Raw genomic sequence first — 17398 nt, 5'->3', positions numbered from 1 at the left:
GAGTGGGTTGCCATTTCCTTCTCCAATGCATGAAAGTCAAAAGTGAAAGTGAAGTCCCTCAGTCGTGTCCGACTCTTCTCGACACCATGGACTGCAGCTTACCAGGCTCCTCCATCCATGGGAGTTTCCAGGCAAGAGTACTGGAGTGGGGTGCCATTGCCTTCTCATTGCACACCTTATAGACTGCAGAATAGTGTAAATGTAACTTTTATATGGGATTCCCTGGTGGCTCAGATGGTAAAGAATCCACCTGCAATGCAGAAGATCTGGGTTTGATCCCTGGGTTGGGAAGATCCCCTGGAGGAGGGCATAGCAACCCACTCCAATATTCCTGCCTGGAGAATTCCATGGACAGAGAAGCCTCGTGGGCTACAGTCTGTGGTGTCACAAAGAGTCAGACAAGACTGAGCAACGAAGCAACTAAGCACACTATTTTTATATGCACTGGGAAACCGAAAGATTCGTGTGACTCACTGTATTGAAATATTTGCTTTATTGAGGTGATCCGGAGCTGAGTCCACAGTATCTCTGGGGTCTGCATGCAGTAAGTCAGGGAGAGATAACATCTGATGGGGCTGAATAATGTGGAGCAGAGGAAGGGGTGATGGAGAGGGAGTCTCATTCCATCATCATCCTGAAGGAGGTGACATTTTCAATAAAGAGCTGAAGGGAGTGCGCCTGAGTCCATGTGGTCCCCAGGGTTCCTGGAGGGGAGAGCAGTGAACATAAAGTCCTGATGCTGAAATGTGATATTGCTGCTCATAATAATGGTGATGATAACAGTCACAACAGTATATAAAACAGTGCTCTCGTCTTGGATTCAACGGAGGGCTGGGACATCGCTCAGTACGTTTGCCTCTCATGGTCCTCTAGGTTATTCTTGTCCACATGTGCTTTAAAAATCACTGTTGACTGTCTTCAAAGAAGGAATTAAGAACAGATTGCAGGACTTGCGGCTTTCAGTGCTGTCTGGCTAATGGCCCCTGGTGCAGCCGCTTCCAACGTTCCATCAGGAGACCTGTGAAGATACGAGGAAGTATAACCAAGCATGGACGGCTGAAGGCAAAGACTGTGAGTCAACCTGCCATTAGACTCTGGAAAGAATGTCCACTAATTACAAAGTTGTTGAAAGGGGATTAAAAATGTACATTGGCATCAAGTGGGCACAAGGAATGTATGTAGGATTAGCACTCACTGTTATTTCAGTGGCTACCTATTATTGAGAAATCATAGTTATCAGACAAGCTGGACACCCATCTTCTTTCCAAGTGACAAGTTTTTGCCTTTCCCTTCTGGATTCTTCTGTGCGGATTCCAGAAAACAGGAAAGGAGGCAAAGAGATGGGTGATGGTGCAACCGAAAATGGGATCCGGCTGCTTGGCACTCAAAAGCCAACAAAGAGGCCAGGTTGGTGGGAAAGAAAGCTTGCTTTATTTTGGATTCCAGCAACTGGGGCAGGGGGAGGATATGGGGGTGGGGATGTATGCCTGTCCAGGGGTCAACTCTCAGCCACATACATACAACAAGTGGGCAAGAGCTTTTATAGGCTGAGGGAGGTGGCTACATGCAGAAACAGCACAGTTAGCTCTGACAGTCATCTTGAAATTGGTCATCAGTGGACAGACCAGCGTCATCTTGATTGTTTTAAATATGGTTAATCTTCAGTTCCAGGGTCAATTTGTCCCCATTTCCTTGAGGCCAGTTCTTGGAATTGTGTCAGCTTATGTCATGGCTACAGTCTGATCATCATGTAGTTAACTTCTCCCACCTAGTAGGGTTTTCAATATCAGTAAGACAGCTCACAGGATATGGCTCAGAATATTGTCTATAGCCCTGGAGGAGGAACTAAAGGTCCCTGACTTTGCTTAATGACTAAACTATTATTGTTTAATCTTGTTATTCTGTTTTCTTTCGTGTCTGCATTTTCTCACTTCTCTTATTAAACTTATCCTTTGGTTAAAGTTTTTCCACAGACAAAAGGAAGGCTGAGCACATGGAAGAGGTGGTGAGGGGATGGACCATGGGGTTCTGCTCCGTTCATTTCAGTGAAACAACGCATCTTGGAAGCTGTGATGTCCACACGAAGAAAAAGTTTTAATTAGGGGTGGAATTAGGAAGAGCCTCGGGAACCCATATGCTGGTTGTTACCATTCTTTTTTTGTAGTTTTCATTAAGGAAGTCTTCAAAATCTTGTCAGTGGGTGCAGGAGAAAAATCCCACTGCAGCCCAGCAGAATCAGCCATCCTGGTCTGGATTCTCAGTGGTTGTAGGGGTAGAAAAAACAACCTAAAATAGGACTGTATTGGCTCATTGTGTGTAATGTGTCAGACACACTTGGATTAAGGTGCTGGAATGATGTTTTCATTTCTCAGTTTTCTCCTCTCTCTCCCCTCCAACTTTCTTGACTTCATTCCCAGGCAAGCGATTGCCATATCAGGGGAATGTGACCCCAGAAACTCCCAAGTTGCATCATCTTTACAGTTTCATGTCTCAGAGGAAAGCGAGACTTTTCCTTATATCTTCAGCAAATTTTAAGCAGATTCTGCCTAAAATCCTGGTTGACTTGTCTTGGGTTTGGCCTGTATCTAAACCAATTTAGGAGGACGGGGGCTCTCTGACTGGTCAGACCAATCATGTGGTTGCTGTTCAGGGGCCTGGGGAAGGAGGAAACACCCCTCTGAGCCTCTAGGATGATGGGGAAGTGCCCTGGAAAGAGGGTATGTGGTTCCTAAAGCAGATGAAAAGCTCTTGGCGGTTCCACCTGTGCTAGAGACATACGGGAGCAAGTAAAACTGACATCCAGAAAAATCTATGGTAACGAGAATGGCAGATGGAGAATTTTTCCAAATATTCTGAAGGCAGTGCTAGAGATGAGCGAAAGAGAATGAGAGAAATTATAGATAAAGAAGACAGAAAAGTGGCTACAATTTTGAACTGCTCATAAAGAAATTTCACAACAGTTTTAGAGGCATAAGAATCAAAGATAACAGATGGATCACTCTCCCTAAGCTTCCTTGGAAAAAGTAAAAGTGTTAGTCATTCAGTTGTATCCGATGCTTTGGGAACCCCATGGGCTGTAGACAGACCACCAGGCTCCTCTGTCCATGAGATTCTCCAGACAAGAAAACTGGAGTAGGTAATCATTCTGCTCTCCAGGGGATCTTCCAGACCCAGGAATCAAACCCATGTCTCCTGCATTGCAGGCAGATTCTTTACCACCTGAGCCACCAGGGAGCTTCCTTGGGGTCCTTCTTCAAAGACTAGTCCTCATTTCAGGCAAACACAGAGGGAAAGACCCTTGCCAGAGTACCTTTCTAGGTGACTGGACTATACAGACAAGGTTTAAAAATTTAGGAAGCATCGTTATTTAAGATAGTGTTCAAATGATTGTATATTCAAAGTAATAAAACTCAGGCTGGCCTTTGCCTTCTGTCTGATATCAAAGGCTAGAAGACAAAGGAGAAGCGTCTCTTTGTTCTGAGTTTGTGAGCCAGGAACTTTATACCCAGACAAAACATTTTGCGTGTCTGGAGACAATATGAAGTCATTCTTGGATGTGCATGGTCTTGGGAAATAATAGACATGAAGTTCTAGCCAACCGAGAGATCCTGAAATTGGGCACACAGGCAGGCAGTCTTCATGATGAGGATGGCAAGCCTCCCTCTAGAGGTCCAGGGCGGCAGCCCCTGTGCAGACCCCTCACCCGAGCCCAAAGAGCCACTCATAGGGGTGTGAGACATTGGGCTGTCACCTTGTCCCCGTGGCATCTGGATGAAGCTTCAAAGGCAGGGATTTCTTAATTTGGTATTATACTTCTTTTTTTTAAAGATTTTTTTTTTTAATGTGGACCGTTCTTAAAGTCTTAGTGAATTTTTTTACAATATTCCATCTTTTTATATTTTGGTTTTATATTTTGGTTTTTTGGCCACAAGGCATCTGGGATCTTAGCTCCCCGACCAGGGACCGAACCCAAAACCCCTGCATTGGGAGGTGAAGTTTTGACCACTGGTCCACCAGGGAAGTCCCTATTATGACCCTTCTTGATTTGGTTGGCTCTGTCATGGAATATCATAAATTCCTTTAAGAAAATTTTCTCCTCAGCAAAGCACAGGCCAAAACAGGCCACATAAACTAAGCCCAGCATTTACTGCACTCTTACTCTCAGTTGGGCCCTTTGCAAAACGCTTAATGTAAGTTATTTCCGGTTAATTTTGCCACTGAATTCAGAAGCCCAATTAAATATGATTTACAATTGCACTTGAGAAAGAAATGCAAAGATTGCTTCTTTTGTTCTGGAGAGGTAGGTCTGTGGGTGATGTTTTTCCTCCCTTTAATTTTCTATATATATTCCTGTTTCTAATGACTGTATTACTTTTTAAGTAAAAATAAACCATATACACTTGAAATAGAAAAGATGGCATGCATTAAATCCAATGCATGGACTGAAGCACACAGCCATACATAAAGTCACACTTAGATACAATGGACTTGCCTGCCTTCTCCTTCATGTACAAGCTTTTAAAAAATTTCTTCTCTTCCAGTATCTCTGTTTTCCTTACATAGCTTATATATATACAGTTCACTCTCTCTCTCTCACACACACACAAACACAGATTTTGGTCACTTCTTTATTTCTGTCTTTCTCTCCATTCAGCTGTTTCTCACACACACAAACCTCCAGTCTCATGGTTCATCTCTCTGCCTCCTCCCTCTGACCCTCCGAACTCCTCACACAAATGTAAGCCTTCAGTAGCTGCTTCTCACACTCTGTGTCTCTTTCATTCACAGACACGCATGCTGCCAGCCGACCTCAGTCACTTCCTGTCTTCCTGTGTTCACATCCATCTCACTCACCTCCTTCCCTCGCCCCGTGCATGCACACACTCTCCTTGATTAGTTGTATACACTCACAACCACAGGAGTTATGGATTCAATTATCCAAATACCGCAGTCCCCGCCACCCCCTTCAATTGAGCATCCTCATTAAAACGTTACCCGTTTCATTGGCTGGGGAAAAATGAAAAGACAGTAACGTGCTTACCTTCCACCAGCTAGAAGAGTTATCTGTGGGCTTTCTCTGGTTTTCCACCAGCTCTCCACCACTCTGGGCACCAGAGACTGGGAACAACTTGCTTTTTGTCCATCCCTCTGGGTAAAATGATGAATTCTTTATCTGGGCACTCAGGAATAAACATGCACTGTGACCGCAGCTTGGCGTGGATCCGTGGACCCCAGAAAGTTTTATAAGGGCTCTTTTGTTCCTTGTCATTTGGAAACTAGACCCAGCTCCAACTCCCACCTCCCATGATGCTGGGTGGACGAGGGCCAGGTTTGATGGAAGGGGATGAGCCCAGGCCTGCCTCCCTTGCTCCTGTTTGTCTTGCATTTGCTTTCTGTTGCCTTTGCTGTTTTCCCCCTTTCCTGTAGATCAGCCGCTATGAAATTCCTCTGGGAGCCCCCTCCTCCAGATTGAGAGTGCTGTCAACCAAAGCCAATAAAGGGTGCCATGCAGGGCTTTGTGACAGTATAGGATTGGTGGTTAAGGCATTTTTGTTGCTTTAGAAAAATCATGGCTCTGAAGCCTGCAGGAGTGTTTTGGTGCTGTTGCTTCCCCAGCGGTGGTGGACACCGGTGTGGTCAGCATGGCGCCCAGAAGCCGTCTGTGTAATGAGATGGTGAGAGCAGGAACCTTCAGGTGAACTTCAGAGGGAGCTGAGTGTGCAGCGACTGCCCGTGGGTAGCTTGCTTCTTATGTGATGGGACCCCATCAGTCACTGCTCCCTCCTGGTATTGCTTCTGGACTTGGACTTGCATTATAGGGAATATTTGTGCCCCATGCCATGATGCTCAGGATTGGAGGATGGAGGGGTTCCCCGGTCCACACAGTGAGGGGGCCCATGATATCCAAAGGGTTGAAGAGAGTGGCCTGATAAAGAGATACGTATTTGGTTTGTCCTTAGTTCCTGAGATGGGGCTCCTAAAACTTGTAATTTCCTAAGGGCAAGGCGTGATAGGAACAGCTTTTGACTGTGCTGGATCCTCACAGCTATGCAAGTTTTTCTCTAGTTGCAGTGAGCAGGGGCTACTCTCTGGTTGTGGGACGTGGGCTTCTCGTCCCGGTGGTTTCTCTTGCTGTGGAGCCCTCGGGTGTGTGGGTTCAGTAGTTGAGGTTCCTGGGCTCTAGAGCACAGGCTCAATAGTTGTGGCACATGGGCTTAGTTGTCCCATGCATAGGCAGGCAGATTCTTTACCACTGAGCCGCCAGGGAAGCCCAGGAACAGCTTTTATTTTAATAAAGAGAGACTTGGTGGGACCATAGATAACTTAGCATGTGGACTGGTCCACAGGAAGCCCAAACCACGATTTGAAGCTTGGAACTTTTGCTACCCTCACATCACCAGCCCTGACCTCCAGAGAAGGGAGAAGGGCTGATGACTGACTGAGTTCAGTCGCCAATGAGCTGATGATTTTATCCATCGTTCCAATGTGATGAAACCCCCCAAAACCCAGAGTTTCTGGGTTGATGTGTGATATACAGTATCACACACTGAGATACGGTGTAAGGGTGTGTGCCCAGAGCAGACAGGAAGCTCCCTGTATCTCTGCCTTCACTCCCCTTGACCTGTGAAAGTGAAAGTTGCTCAGTCATGTCTGACTCTTTGTGACCCCATGGGCTATACAGTCCATGAAATTCTGCAGGCCAGAATACTGGAATGGGTAGCTTTTCCCTTCTCCAGGGGATCTTCCCAACCCAGGGATTGAACTCAGGTCTCCCGCATTGCAGGCGGATTCTTTACCAGCTGAGCCACCAGGGAAGCCCCACCCCCCGCCCCCTTGACCTGTACATGCCTCCTATAAGACTGTTCTTGAATTACATCTTTATAATAAACTGGTGACAGTAACTGAAACATGTTTCTGAGTTCTGTGAGCTGTTCTGGCAAATTATTGAGCTGAGAAGGGGTCATGGGAACTCTGTGTTTACAGCCAGTGGTTAGGAGTCGGGGCGGGGGGCATTGGCATCTGCAGTGGGGGCAGCCCTTTACCCATGGGATCTGACATGGGCTCCAGGTGGGCATTGATGACACCCAGTTGGTAAACAGAGAGCATGGTGGTGGAAACCCACATACTTGGTGGTAGAAGTGTTGTGAGTAAAAACAGCTCATTGAGAGCATGGGAGAACCATTTTCCAGGGCCTGCAAGCCATTGTCTGCAGCAGACTCACAGGGTGGCCGTGTCCTGGAACTCAGCTACATGGGGAGCAGTGTCCCCTTGGCTACCACACAGCCGTCCCCCTCTGTCCCCAGGACAAACTGGCTGTGATACTGGAGCTGAGCTGGAGTCCTGGCCAGAACTGGCTCTCCCTTTAGGTCTGTCCGAGGGCAGGGAGGGGAGGGCTGCGTGGTGCTGTGTCCCCTGCCAGGGGCCCCTCAGAAGCTTCCTGAAAGCCCACCACTAGGCTCTGGTGCTCTGAGCCGGTGCTGATGGAATCCTGGCCCAGGCAGGATTTGCCAGCGGATCTGTAAACCTTCCGTGGGCACTGACAGCGGCTTCTTCAACATCTGCCCTCTGGCTGCAGGGGGAGTGTGGTCCGTGCTTCTCAGAAATAGTGATAGTCTTGTAACCAGGTGGTGCAGTTCGAGTGCAGGGCTCTCTCCTCCATCACTGAGCCCTATCCTCTGCTGACCCTGCAGGCTGGTCCTCATGTGCCCGAACACCCATCCTGGAGGGAGGCAACAGGTATCTGTTTGGACACTTGCTGCTCCCTGGGGACTCTACTCCATAGCAAAGTGCTGACCTCAGAGGGACTCTGACAGACAGGTGTTAGGTAAGCAAGTGAACAGATGAGAAGAGGTGTGGAAATGCTCCTTCTGATGCTTGATGGTGAGGGCGTGTGGGCAGTGGAGTGGGGGTCCTGGTGCTGTGGGGCTGATGATGAGGGGTGATGGATGAAGCGCCAAAGGTACCAAGTTCATGGTTCCTTCTTCCCTCGTTTCCCCAAGCCAGCTCTGTAGAAATGTTCTTGAGGCAGAGAATCTCAATGCACAGGACCAGAGAAAATGGGATTTTCTGCAAAAGTTATCAGGTACCTAAGGTTCCAGTGAACACAGAGGAAAGAGGGGCAGACTTGGCTCCTTTCTATCTACTCCTCATTAGCTGGGTGACTTTGAGTATGTCAGGGAACCTGTCTGAGCTTCCTTTGCCTCATTTCTAAAATGAGAGTTGAGATAGTTTACAACCCAGCATTGGGACCCACTTGGAGGTCTAAATGAGCCTGTCGATAGTACCCTGTAAACCTGTGGATGCTCTGCAGTGATAGCTAGCTCCATGACTTTCTCTGTTTTAAGGCTGTGGTCCTTACATACTTATTTTACCTAAACAGCTTGAGGCAGAGAGTGCATGCGTGCTCAGTCGCTGAGTTGTGTCCCTTTTGCAATCCCATGGACTAACCTGCCACACTCCTCTGTCCCAGGCAAGAATACTGGAGTGGGACTGGAGTGGGTTGCCGTTTCTTTCTCCAGAGGGTCTTCCTGACCCAGGGACCAAACCTGAGTCTTGCATCTCCTGCATTGGCAGGTGGATTCTTTACCACGGTGACACCTGGGGAGCCTGCCGAAGAGTATATTGGGACCTTTAGGAGCAGCAAAGGAAGTCATTGGAGGGGAGGGGGAGAGGAGACAGTGAACCCCCAGGGCTCACGAGGCATGTCTTACAGATGCCACCCTGGGATGTCCACGCTCACCTTGACCCCGTGACAAAGCTTCTCCACATCCCACACTCAGGACTCGCAGGGGCCAATGAGATGGGGGAGGGGAGAAGCCCCTCCACCTTCTGTTCTGCTGGGGGGTGAGACAGGAGCCCAGCCGAGAGCAAGCCTTTCCCTGACCGTCTCCCAGGACCATCCTGCAATTAAAGGCCTGACAGGTGCCATCTGTCCTGTCCTCCTCCTGTCGCCCAGGGCGCAGGGATTCGGAGCTGGCACACTGTGATACTCTGCAGTGCTCGTGTCACCTCTGATTTCTTCCAGAAAGTCATTAAACAGACCCGTGTGGGAGCTGCTCCAGCGTCTGCAAACTTCCTCCAGGGCAAGAGCGCAGAGGTGGTAAGAGCACGCTAGGATTCCTCAAGTTCAAGGGAGCCGGAGCCTGTGTATGGCAAGGCGGGAGGTGTGTGGAGTCAGAAAGGATGAGTCAGACTTAAACCCACTTGGAGTCATCTTCTCTTTCCTCCATGGCTCCTTCATCTGAGGCTGAGCCCCAGAGCTTACCAAGGACCCCAAATCACACAGAGGATTAGAGCACATCTTAGCATAGGTTTTTCTCTCATAACTCAGTTGGTGAAGACTCCACCTGCAATCCAGGAAACCCTGGTTCGATTCCTGGATCAGGAAGATTCACTGGAGAAGGGATAGGCTACCCACTCCAGTATTCTTGGGCTTCCCTTGTGGCTCAGCTAGTAAAGAATCTGTCTGCAATGCAGGAGACCTGGATTCGATCCCTGGGTTGGGAAGATCCCCTGGAGAAAGGAAAGGCCACCCACTCCAGTATTCTGGCCTGCAGAATTTCATAGACTATATAGTCCATGGGTTCGCAAAGAGTCAGACACCACTGAGCTACTTTCACTCACACTCAGACTAGTTTAGGTTTTACCCAAAGCAGTATCTGAGGCCAGAGATGGGCTTCAGGTCATTTATTTGGGAGGGGGTCCAGGCAGATGGGGCTTCCCATGTGACGCTAGTGGTAAAGAGCCCACCTCCCAGTGCAGGAGATGCAGGTTTAATTCCTGGGTCAGGAAGATTGCCTGGAGCAGGCCGTGGCAACCCAAACCAGTGTTCCTGCCTGGAAAAATTCCATGGACAGAGGAGCCATGGAATGCAAAGAGTCAGACACAACTAAAGTGGCTTAGCATGTGTGCCGGGGGATGAGTGATGAGTGGGAACAGAATGTGGAGATGAGCAGGTTGTCCTACAGACAGCTGGACTCCTGCCCCCTGGGGACCCTTGGCACTTGCCCCATGACAGCTCCCATGGGAGGTGGAAGGGGACTTTGACCAGCTGTTACTAGTACCTGCTGCATTCATTCCTGGCTCTTCTGGGTCGCACCCACATGTGATTGGGCAAAACCCCAAGGCAGTAAGGGAAGCAGACACCTGCCATGCTCACGTGTGAGCCTGGCACTTCTGAGATGTGTCTGTCACAGCGGCACAGAGAACAGGGGCCTGGAGATGTGGTGTGGTGGGTGAGACATTATCAGTGACAGGGAGCCAGCGTTCTTCCTGGGACACCCGGCTTCTCCATCTAGACACAGGGAGGGGAGGACTCCTTCGTTTTCCCCACAGACTCTCCGATTTCCTTTGTGAATCAGCCCATGGGTTCTGGGTTCCAGGCTGGCTCTGCTTGGCTGGGGACAGGGAGGTGCCACTGAACACCTTCTTGTGACTTTCCTACCTGGGCTCTGGGACAGCTGTGTCCCACTGCCGTCCTGCTGCTGCTCTGCCCGTCTGTCTTATAAATGGGCTCCTGGAGGACAAGGAGCCATCACTGCTGCACCACTGCTGTTCCCTGAGCTCCTGGAGAGCTCAGAGAAATTGCTGGTTCAGTGTTTATTCACTGGTGCATCCAGCAGTAGCCACGACGGAAAGTGCTTTTACTCATGACCATGGATTGAGCAGCAGGTAGCAAGGTCTGAGTTTTGGGCAGCCTTGGAAGAGAACTGATGGAGAGCCATTGGGCCACCTCTTTTGGAAGAGAGGTGTCCATTGGGGACCCCTGCATTGACCGAAGAAGAGGTAATCGAGACCTGGCATCCAGGTGCAGGTAGGAATGATGTAGGAGAGATAGATGCTTTTGGACTCAGCATCTGATGTGGGTAACAGGGTTAGCAGTGGGGGGTGGGGAGAGGGGGAGACGACACAGCTACATGGTCCCTGGCAGCTGCACACAGACCAGTCAGTGGAGTGGCGTCCTTCTGCTGTTCAAGATGTTGTGAAAAGTTAAAGTGTTAGTTGCTCAGTCGTGTCCAACTATTTGTGACCCCATGGACTGTAGCCCACCAGGCTCCCCTGTCCACGGAATTCTCCAGGCAAGAATACTAGAGTGGCTAGCCCTTCCCTTCTCCAGGGGATCTTCCTGACCCAGGGATTGAACCTGGGTCTCATGCATTGCAGGCAGATTCTTTACCGTCTGCGCTGCCGGGGATGCTCTGCAGGTATTGGGGTGTCACCAGCAGCTCTCCTCCTCCTAGCTCCATAATTCTTTGGGCCTCTGGCCCCAGTGTGATGAGCCAGGAAGCAACCACTAGTGGAAAAGCAATCCAGACCCTGTGTTTTAATTGGCTGTTCTGTGAATTGAGGTTCAAGGTGACTTTGAATTTTAACAGACAGTGCCAGTCTTGTTCCCTTACAAACTAGTACGGAAACTGCAAAGAGATACATGAAGAGATGGTGAGCTGATTAAATGATTGAAAAACTGGGAATAACCTAAAACTGTAATGACAGGGATTAGTGAATTAATTGAATGATGTACATAAAAGTAAAAACATCGATGTGTATTACTTACAATACTGTTAAAATTTTTTTTTCTTTATTTTTTTTGGCCACACCATGCAGAATCTTAGTTCCTCAACCAAGGATCAAACTTGTGCCCATTGCAGTAGAAGGGCAGACTCTTAACCACCGGACTGCCAGTGATGTCTCCTAAAATATTTTTTTAAATAGGGGCAATATAGATACCCAACAATAAGGGATTCACTAAAACAAACCAACCCCCAGATGTGCATGGTCCCCTCCAGACAGTAGAAAATAATGAGGCACCAAGTTACGCCCCCCATCCCATTAAACACGTTGACATGTGTATGTGTTGACACGAACGTCTGTTCATAATATACTGAATGAAATGAGCAAATTAGGAATTAGTACACACACCATGATCAAATTGTTGTCACTATAATTATTTCAATGTGAGTGAAAAGATCTAGAATAATCATCTCCAAATGTTTACTGGAGTTATTTCAATAGGATTATGAGCAATTCACCCCCTTTTGTGGGGGGGGGTGGTCTGTGGTTTCTATTTTTTTCTACATAAATTATGTTTCCTTTGTGTCTATAATAATTTTAAAAAAGTTTTGGGGGATAACTGAAAATTAGCAGTCCTCTCAATGTTTACAGAGTATGATCTAGTTACATTCTGCTCACCCTGCAATAAGATAAAAAAGTCTAACAGCTGCCACAGCCAGAAAGACTTTCTGCCAGGATTCCTTCCCAGCCCTCTTCTCCCCTGTATTTCAGGAGAGTGTAGGGATTAAGGGTGCGGGTAGAAGTTGGGGGAGGTCCAAGGAGGACGTTTTCCCTCTTGGTATTTGATGGCCATGGAGAGGGAGAAGTTCTGGCTTGGGGATGTGGACCTGGGACCCGGGTTCAAAGGCCTTTGTGGGTTCAGGAAGCAGAGAAAGATATTCAAGCTGGAGCTTGGGTAGAAGTAAGGCAGGACTTGCCAGAAAAGTCAGGAAAGTTCCAGAGTTGCTAGTAAAGAAGGCTCTAGAGAGAGACAAAGGCACACCCTGCTAGAAGCTAATTGGTACTCTAATTGTGTCAAGCTAATTAAGTAATGTAACTGGGTACCTGGGTTTTGCCTGCCTGTACGTAGCTCCCTTTACCATTTTAAACCTTGAGAGCATGTGAATTCTCGTTGATTCCATAAGCGTGAGGATATAAGCTTGAGCACAGATGGATTGGGAATGAGCAGTGGCTTGGGGATTTGTGAAGTGTATCTGTTATCTATTGCTGGGTGACAGGCAATCCCATGACGTAGTGAATTAAAACAACAGCACGTTATTGTTTTTTGCGGTACTGAGGTTGCTGGATGGCTTTTGCCTGCGCTCACCCCTGTGGTTGCATCGGCTGGCAGGGTGGTTAGGGGCTGAGCTTGTCTTTCCTGTGATCCCACCATTCAAATTTAGGCCTGTTTAAGTTTCCTTGAAAATGAAAGTGTTAGTCACTCAGTTGTGTCCAACTCTTCGTGGCCCCAGGCTCCTCTGTCCATGGGATTCTCGAGGCAAGAATACTGGAGTGGGTTGCTATTTCCTTCTCCAGGGGATCTTCTTGACCCAGGGATTGAACCCTGGTCTCCTGCATTGCAGGTCGATTCTTTACTGTCTGAACCATCAGAGATACCCTTACAGAGTGGCTAAAGAGCCCAGAAAAGGCTAAAGTGAAGCTTCCAAGCCACTGAAAGCCCAGATCAGACCCAGCAGAGTGTTGCTTCTGCTTCACCGTGTTGCCCCAACCATGTTATGAGGCCAGCCCAGGTTCAGGGGGAGGGAAAGCTGATGCTCCATCTTGATGGAGTCAACAGTGCAGGTAAAGGAAAGGGAGGGATTGTTGGTGATCATCTTTACAGACCATCCAGCGCAGATAGCCTCCAAGATCATGTCCATTGCTAAGAGATGACACCCCAGTTACAAGAAGGTCCCCTAACAAGGCTGGGCTCATGGAATTCTTTGGCGGCACATCACTGGACTACTGGATATGCAGTAGTCCTGCATATCCAGGACTAGTCCCAACTAGTCCTCATGGGGATAAAAATGAAAAAAGAGAAAGGTGCTGGTGTTATAAAGGCTGGGGCCCCTGGAACACTGCTGGTAAGCAGGGCTGGTCCAGCGTGCCTCTCAGCCAGGCGGGATGCTGCCCTGAGACTCCTCTGAAGTCTCACCTGTGGATAAGACTTGGTGAATGGCGGCAGCCGATCTGCCCCACGTCCTGGAGGAGAGTGGTGATGGTCAGGTTGCTGAGATGCGCTCAGATACAGGCAACAGGGATGGGGAGGTCTTTTGGGGACCAAGGGCTGGTTTTGTCTCAGGGTCCATGACCGCAGAATTCTATGGTATTATTGCAACAACAAACAGTAATGGTGATTGATGGTGGTGGTGGTGGTGGTGGTGGCGGCTGCATATGTCTTGACTCTTGGAATCCTCAAAACAACCCTATAAAGAAGATACTCCTGGGAGGCCCATTTGACAAATGAGAAAACCGAGGCACAGAGAGCTTAAGTAACCTTAATGTTAAGATGGTGCTGCACTTTTAACCCGAACCTCCTGGCTCCGGAGTCTGTGCCCACTAACAGTCAAGGTCTTACTCTCCCCAATTTTGTGGTCCCAGTGCCTTTGCTCATAGGTTGCTCTTGGCAATCTCATTAACAACAGACCATCATGAGGAAGACTAGTGACGGAGCTGTTGCTTACACGGGTTTCTCCCAAAAAGAATTCGCTGCATCCTCTGGGGGTGGTATTAATGAGTCTGGTGGCTCAGATGGTAAAGAATCTGCCTGCAATGCAGGAGACCTGGGTTCGATCCCTGGGTTGGGAAGATCCACTGAAGGAGGGCATGACAACCCACTCCAGTATTCTTGCCTGGAGAATCCCCAAGGACAGAGGAGCCTGGCGGGCTACAGTCCATAGGGTCACAAAGAGTCAGACATGACTGAGTGACTAAGTACATAGCAGTCACTACTGAGTCTAGAATAAACAGAAATAGATTTGAGGGCAGCAGGGTGCTGAGCCCCAAACTACCCATCAGGAAGTCAGAGTCTTGGGCCCTGGAGGCAGGTTACCAAGGGTTCATGCATGAGGACAAACCAATGGACTGTGTTTTATCAGCCTGGCTGGCCCTCAATCCATAGGGGTGGGTGAGGTGACTTCCATGGTTTCCCCGCTCCCACCCCCTCACAGCCCATGTTCCACCAGTGTTTCTGGAGGGCAGGCAGTGGGTACCACCCCAACAGGCTCTGCCACCTCCCCCAGCTTCCTGGCCCAGCTATAGAGAAGAGCTCTGGGAGTCCTGAACCAACCTGAGCCGTAGGGGAAGGATGGAGGCTGGGGACTCCTGCAACGAGCTGGCTCTGCCCTCTCCCATCCTGCCCAGAGCCTCCAAGAGGCCAGCATGCATCACCAGACCATCCTGTCTCTCTGGCTAATTGTCATCCAGCCTCTTGAATGAGCTCCCCACTGAAATCACTGCTGGAGTGGGGACTCCCTTCCTGCTTTGTTCTTTCCTTGCCAACTCCAGACCCCCCACCCCCACCCCAGAGGTCCTGCAGCCACCCCAGGGCCCAGAGAGCCCAAGGTGTCTTCCGGAAAAGCTGGATCCACAGAGCTGCAGCCTTAAGCCATAAAATATTAAATCACTGAAGAGCCAAAATCCGCAGGGAGGGGCAGCCTGTGAGGGGAGGGTGAGCCATCCATCACGAGGATGCTGAGATCTGGGGGGAAAGAGTGGAAGAAGAAGGCAAGTGCTCAAGGCCTGGGCAGCTCTCAGTCCATCGAACGGCCAGGCCCAGCCGGGGTGCCGGGGATTCAGGGAGGAAGGACTCAGTCAACCATCGGTGTCCAGGATATGATCTCTGATGATGAAGGCAGAGGACTGGAACGTTCCAAAGACACAGAGGATTTTTCAAAACCTCATTCCCCATCAGCAGAAGAGTAACATCTCTGTACTAGTGAGTACAGGTTATGGGGTTGCCCCCCAAAAGAAACAACCAATCCCCCACCTCCTAGAGTCTAAGATGGACCTGGATTCTGGTAGGAATTTTGTTAATTTTTTTTGAAAGCCAGAGAATCCACAGTGTTTTCCATTTTTAAAAATCATGTTCTGAATGACAGAGGTAAGAGCCCTAGAAGGCGTTTAGGTGAGGTTCAGATTTGGGGGTGAATGCGTGCATGGTGACTGACAGGGCAACGTCCTGGCAACCACACGGGGCTGGGCATTGGGAGGTCTGGTCCTGCTGTTACTTGCTGTTCAGTCTTGGATCAGGATGAACTGTACCTGGGACTCCCCTTGCCTATTTGCACGACTGGGTACATACAGAACGAGTGATTTTTCACGTATCTTGTGTTGTTTTCTTGAGTCCCAATCCAGACAGGATTGCTTAGTAAGAGCCAGACAGTACCTGCTAGTGTTGGAGGATCTCCCTTGGAGGCGTGGGTTGGCAGCAGCTCACCATGGGGATGGAGACCCCAGCAGCAGCAGTCCCAGAAAGAGCCCCCTGGCCTAAGTCCTCCTGGAGGTCACCATCAACCCCACCATCCCCACCATACAGCCCTGTTAATTTTTTTTTTTTCCTCATGAGAAGAGACACATTCCTGGCAGAAACATTTATAGAAGGGCTGTTCCATGCAGGAGTGGGCCACAAATCTTAGCTGTGAATGCCACAGGAAGGTCGTGCTTCTGGAAAGCTCACCTTGCAGAGCAAGCCCCCCTCTGATGCTGGTTTTGAGGACTCCTTGCCCCACTCCCGATGTATTTTTCAAGCTCTGCACCTTCCGCATCTCTCTGGAAACAGAACCAGGGACAGCTGGGGCTGGGTGAGAACCTTGGGGCCTCCTGTGGAAGCCTCTTGCTTAACAGACCCGGGAGAACGAAGTGCCCCCACCCACAACTGTGAGCGGCAGAGGAGAGAACACAGGAGCTGACTTGACGCTTGGTTACGAAAGCGTGCCTAGACTCACACGGCTGGAACTCTCGACTCATTCAAATTCCTCTTTTCCCTCCTGTAGCTTGTGTGTGATTCTAGCTTGGAGCCAAATTAATAATTTATTTAGGATAGTAACTGAAAACCATGCGTCATCCTGACGTAGCATCTGCAAGAGGGAGAGAGGAGCCCTCCCCTCCTTGTCTCGAGCCGGGCTCAGCCTCCAAATCAATTTCCTGGGTCCTCTTTAGGAGGCAGGGAACTGATACAATTGTTCCAACTGCTGGGCATTTTCATCCAGTGTTCACGAGGCTGACTTAGCCTGGGCCCCTCCAGAAAGCAGAGTCTGAAACCAGGGTTTACATGGGGTGGTTCATCTGGGGACATGATCCCAACGGGTGGAGGATTGAGAGAATAAACAGGAAGGCGAGGAAGCTAATCCAGTGGTTAATGAGCTGGTGATAACTGTGGATAATGGGAACTCAGTCCTGCTGAGAACGTGGGAAAGGACCCTGAAATTGCCTGCCTGCGATGCCGAACCAGGGTGCGTTTATCTCCCGAATCCCAAATTTAGAGGTGGTTAAATCGCCTCACTCCAGATTTGCACATGGGCTGGAATGGCTGAGCAGGCTCCCACAACAGCTCAAAAAGCCCCGGGGCACAAAGGAAGAGGTGCCAGGTGCAGCTGCAGTGAGAGGCTCTCCAGATACACCTGTGTGCGGCCAGCCAGCTGCATCGTCACGACCAGAGCAGAAATGACGATGAGAAAAAGCAGGGTGGGGGCATGAGAAATGGTTGATACATTCACGCATAAAAGTGAGAGCATTGCTTTCATTTTCTTTGTCCTCCTGTAGCCGAAATCTGGCCAGGGTTTGTGAGATCCTGAGATCTGGGTCCCCTCGACTTTAGGCTAAAGCAGTGGTTCTCAGACTTGAGCTG

General features: G+C 49.3%; 1 protein-coding gene and 1 long non-coding RNA gene across 10 annotated transcripts in view; one reads left to right on the top strand and one right to left on the bottom strand.

Moving 5' to 3' along the window:
- Nucleotides 1-17398, top strand: part of SHISA6 (shisa family member 6) — a 262969-nt gene that overhangs the window by 79638 nt on the left and 165933 nt on the right. The window lies entirely within an intron of this gene.
- On the bottom strand, nt 475-5806 carry LOC147352016 (uncharacterized). The gene is made up of 2 exons (XR_015147876.1): nt 5042-5806; nt 475-1018 (listed from the first exon to the last, which is right to left on the bottom strand). It is a non-coding gene; the product is annotated as an uncharacterized LOC147352016 (long non-coding RNA).

Source organism: Bos grunniens, chromosome 19, assembly GCF_055505025.1.
Source record: "Bos grunniens cultivar Pamir isolate PY7600 chromosome 19, Bosgru_T2T1.0, whole genome shotgun sequence".
Lineage (NCBI taxonomy): Eukaryota > Metazoa > Chordata > Mammalia > Artiodactyla > Bovidae > Bos > Bos grunniens.
The sequence above is the reverse complement of the archived record's forward strand: the minus strand, read 5'-3'. Positions and strand labels throughout refer to the sequence as shown.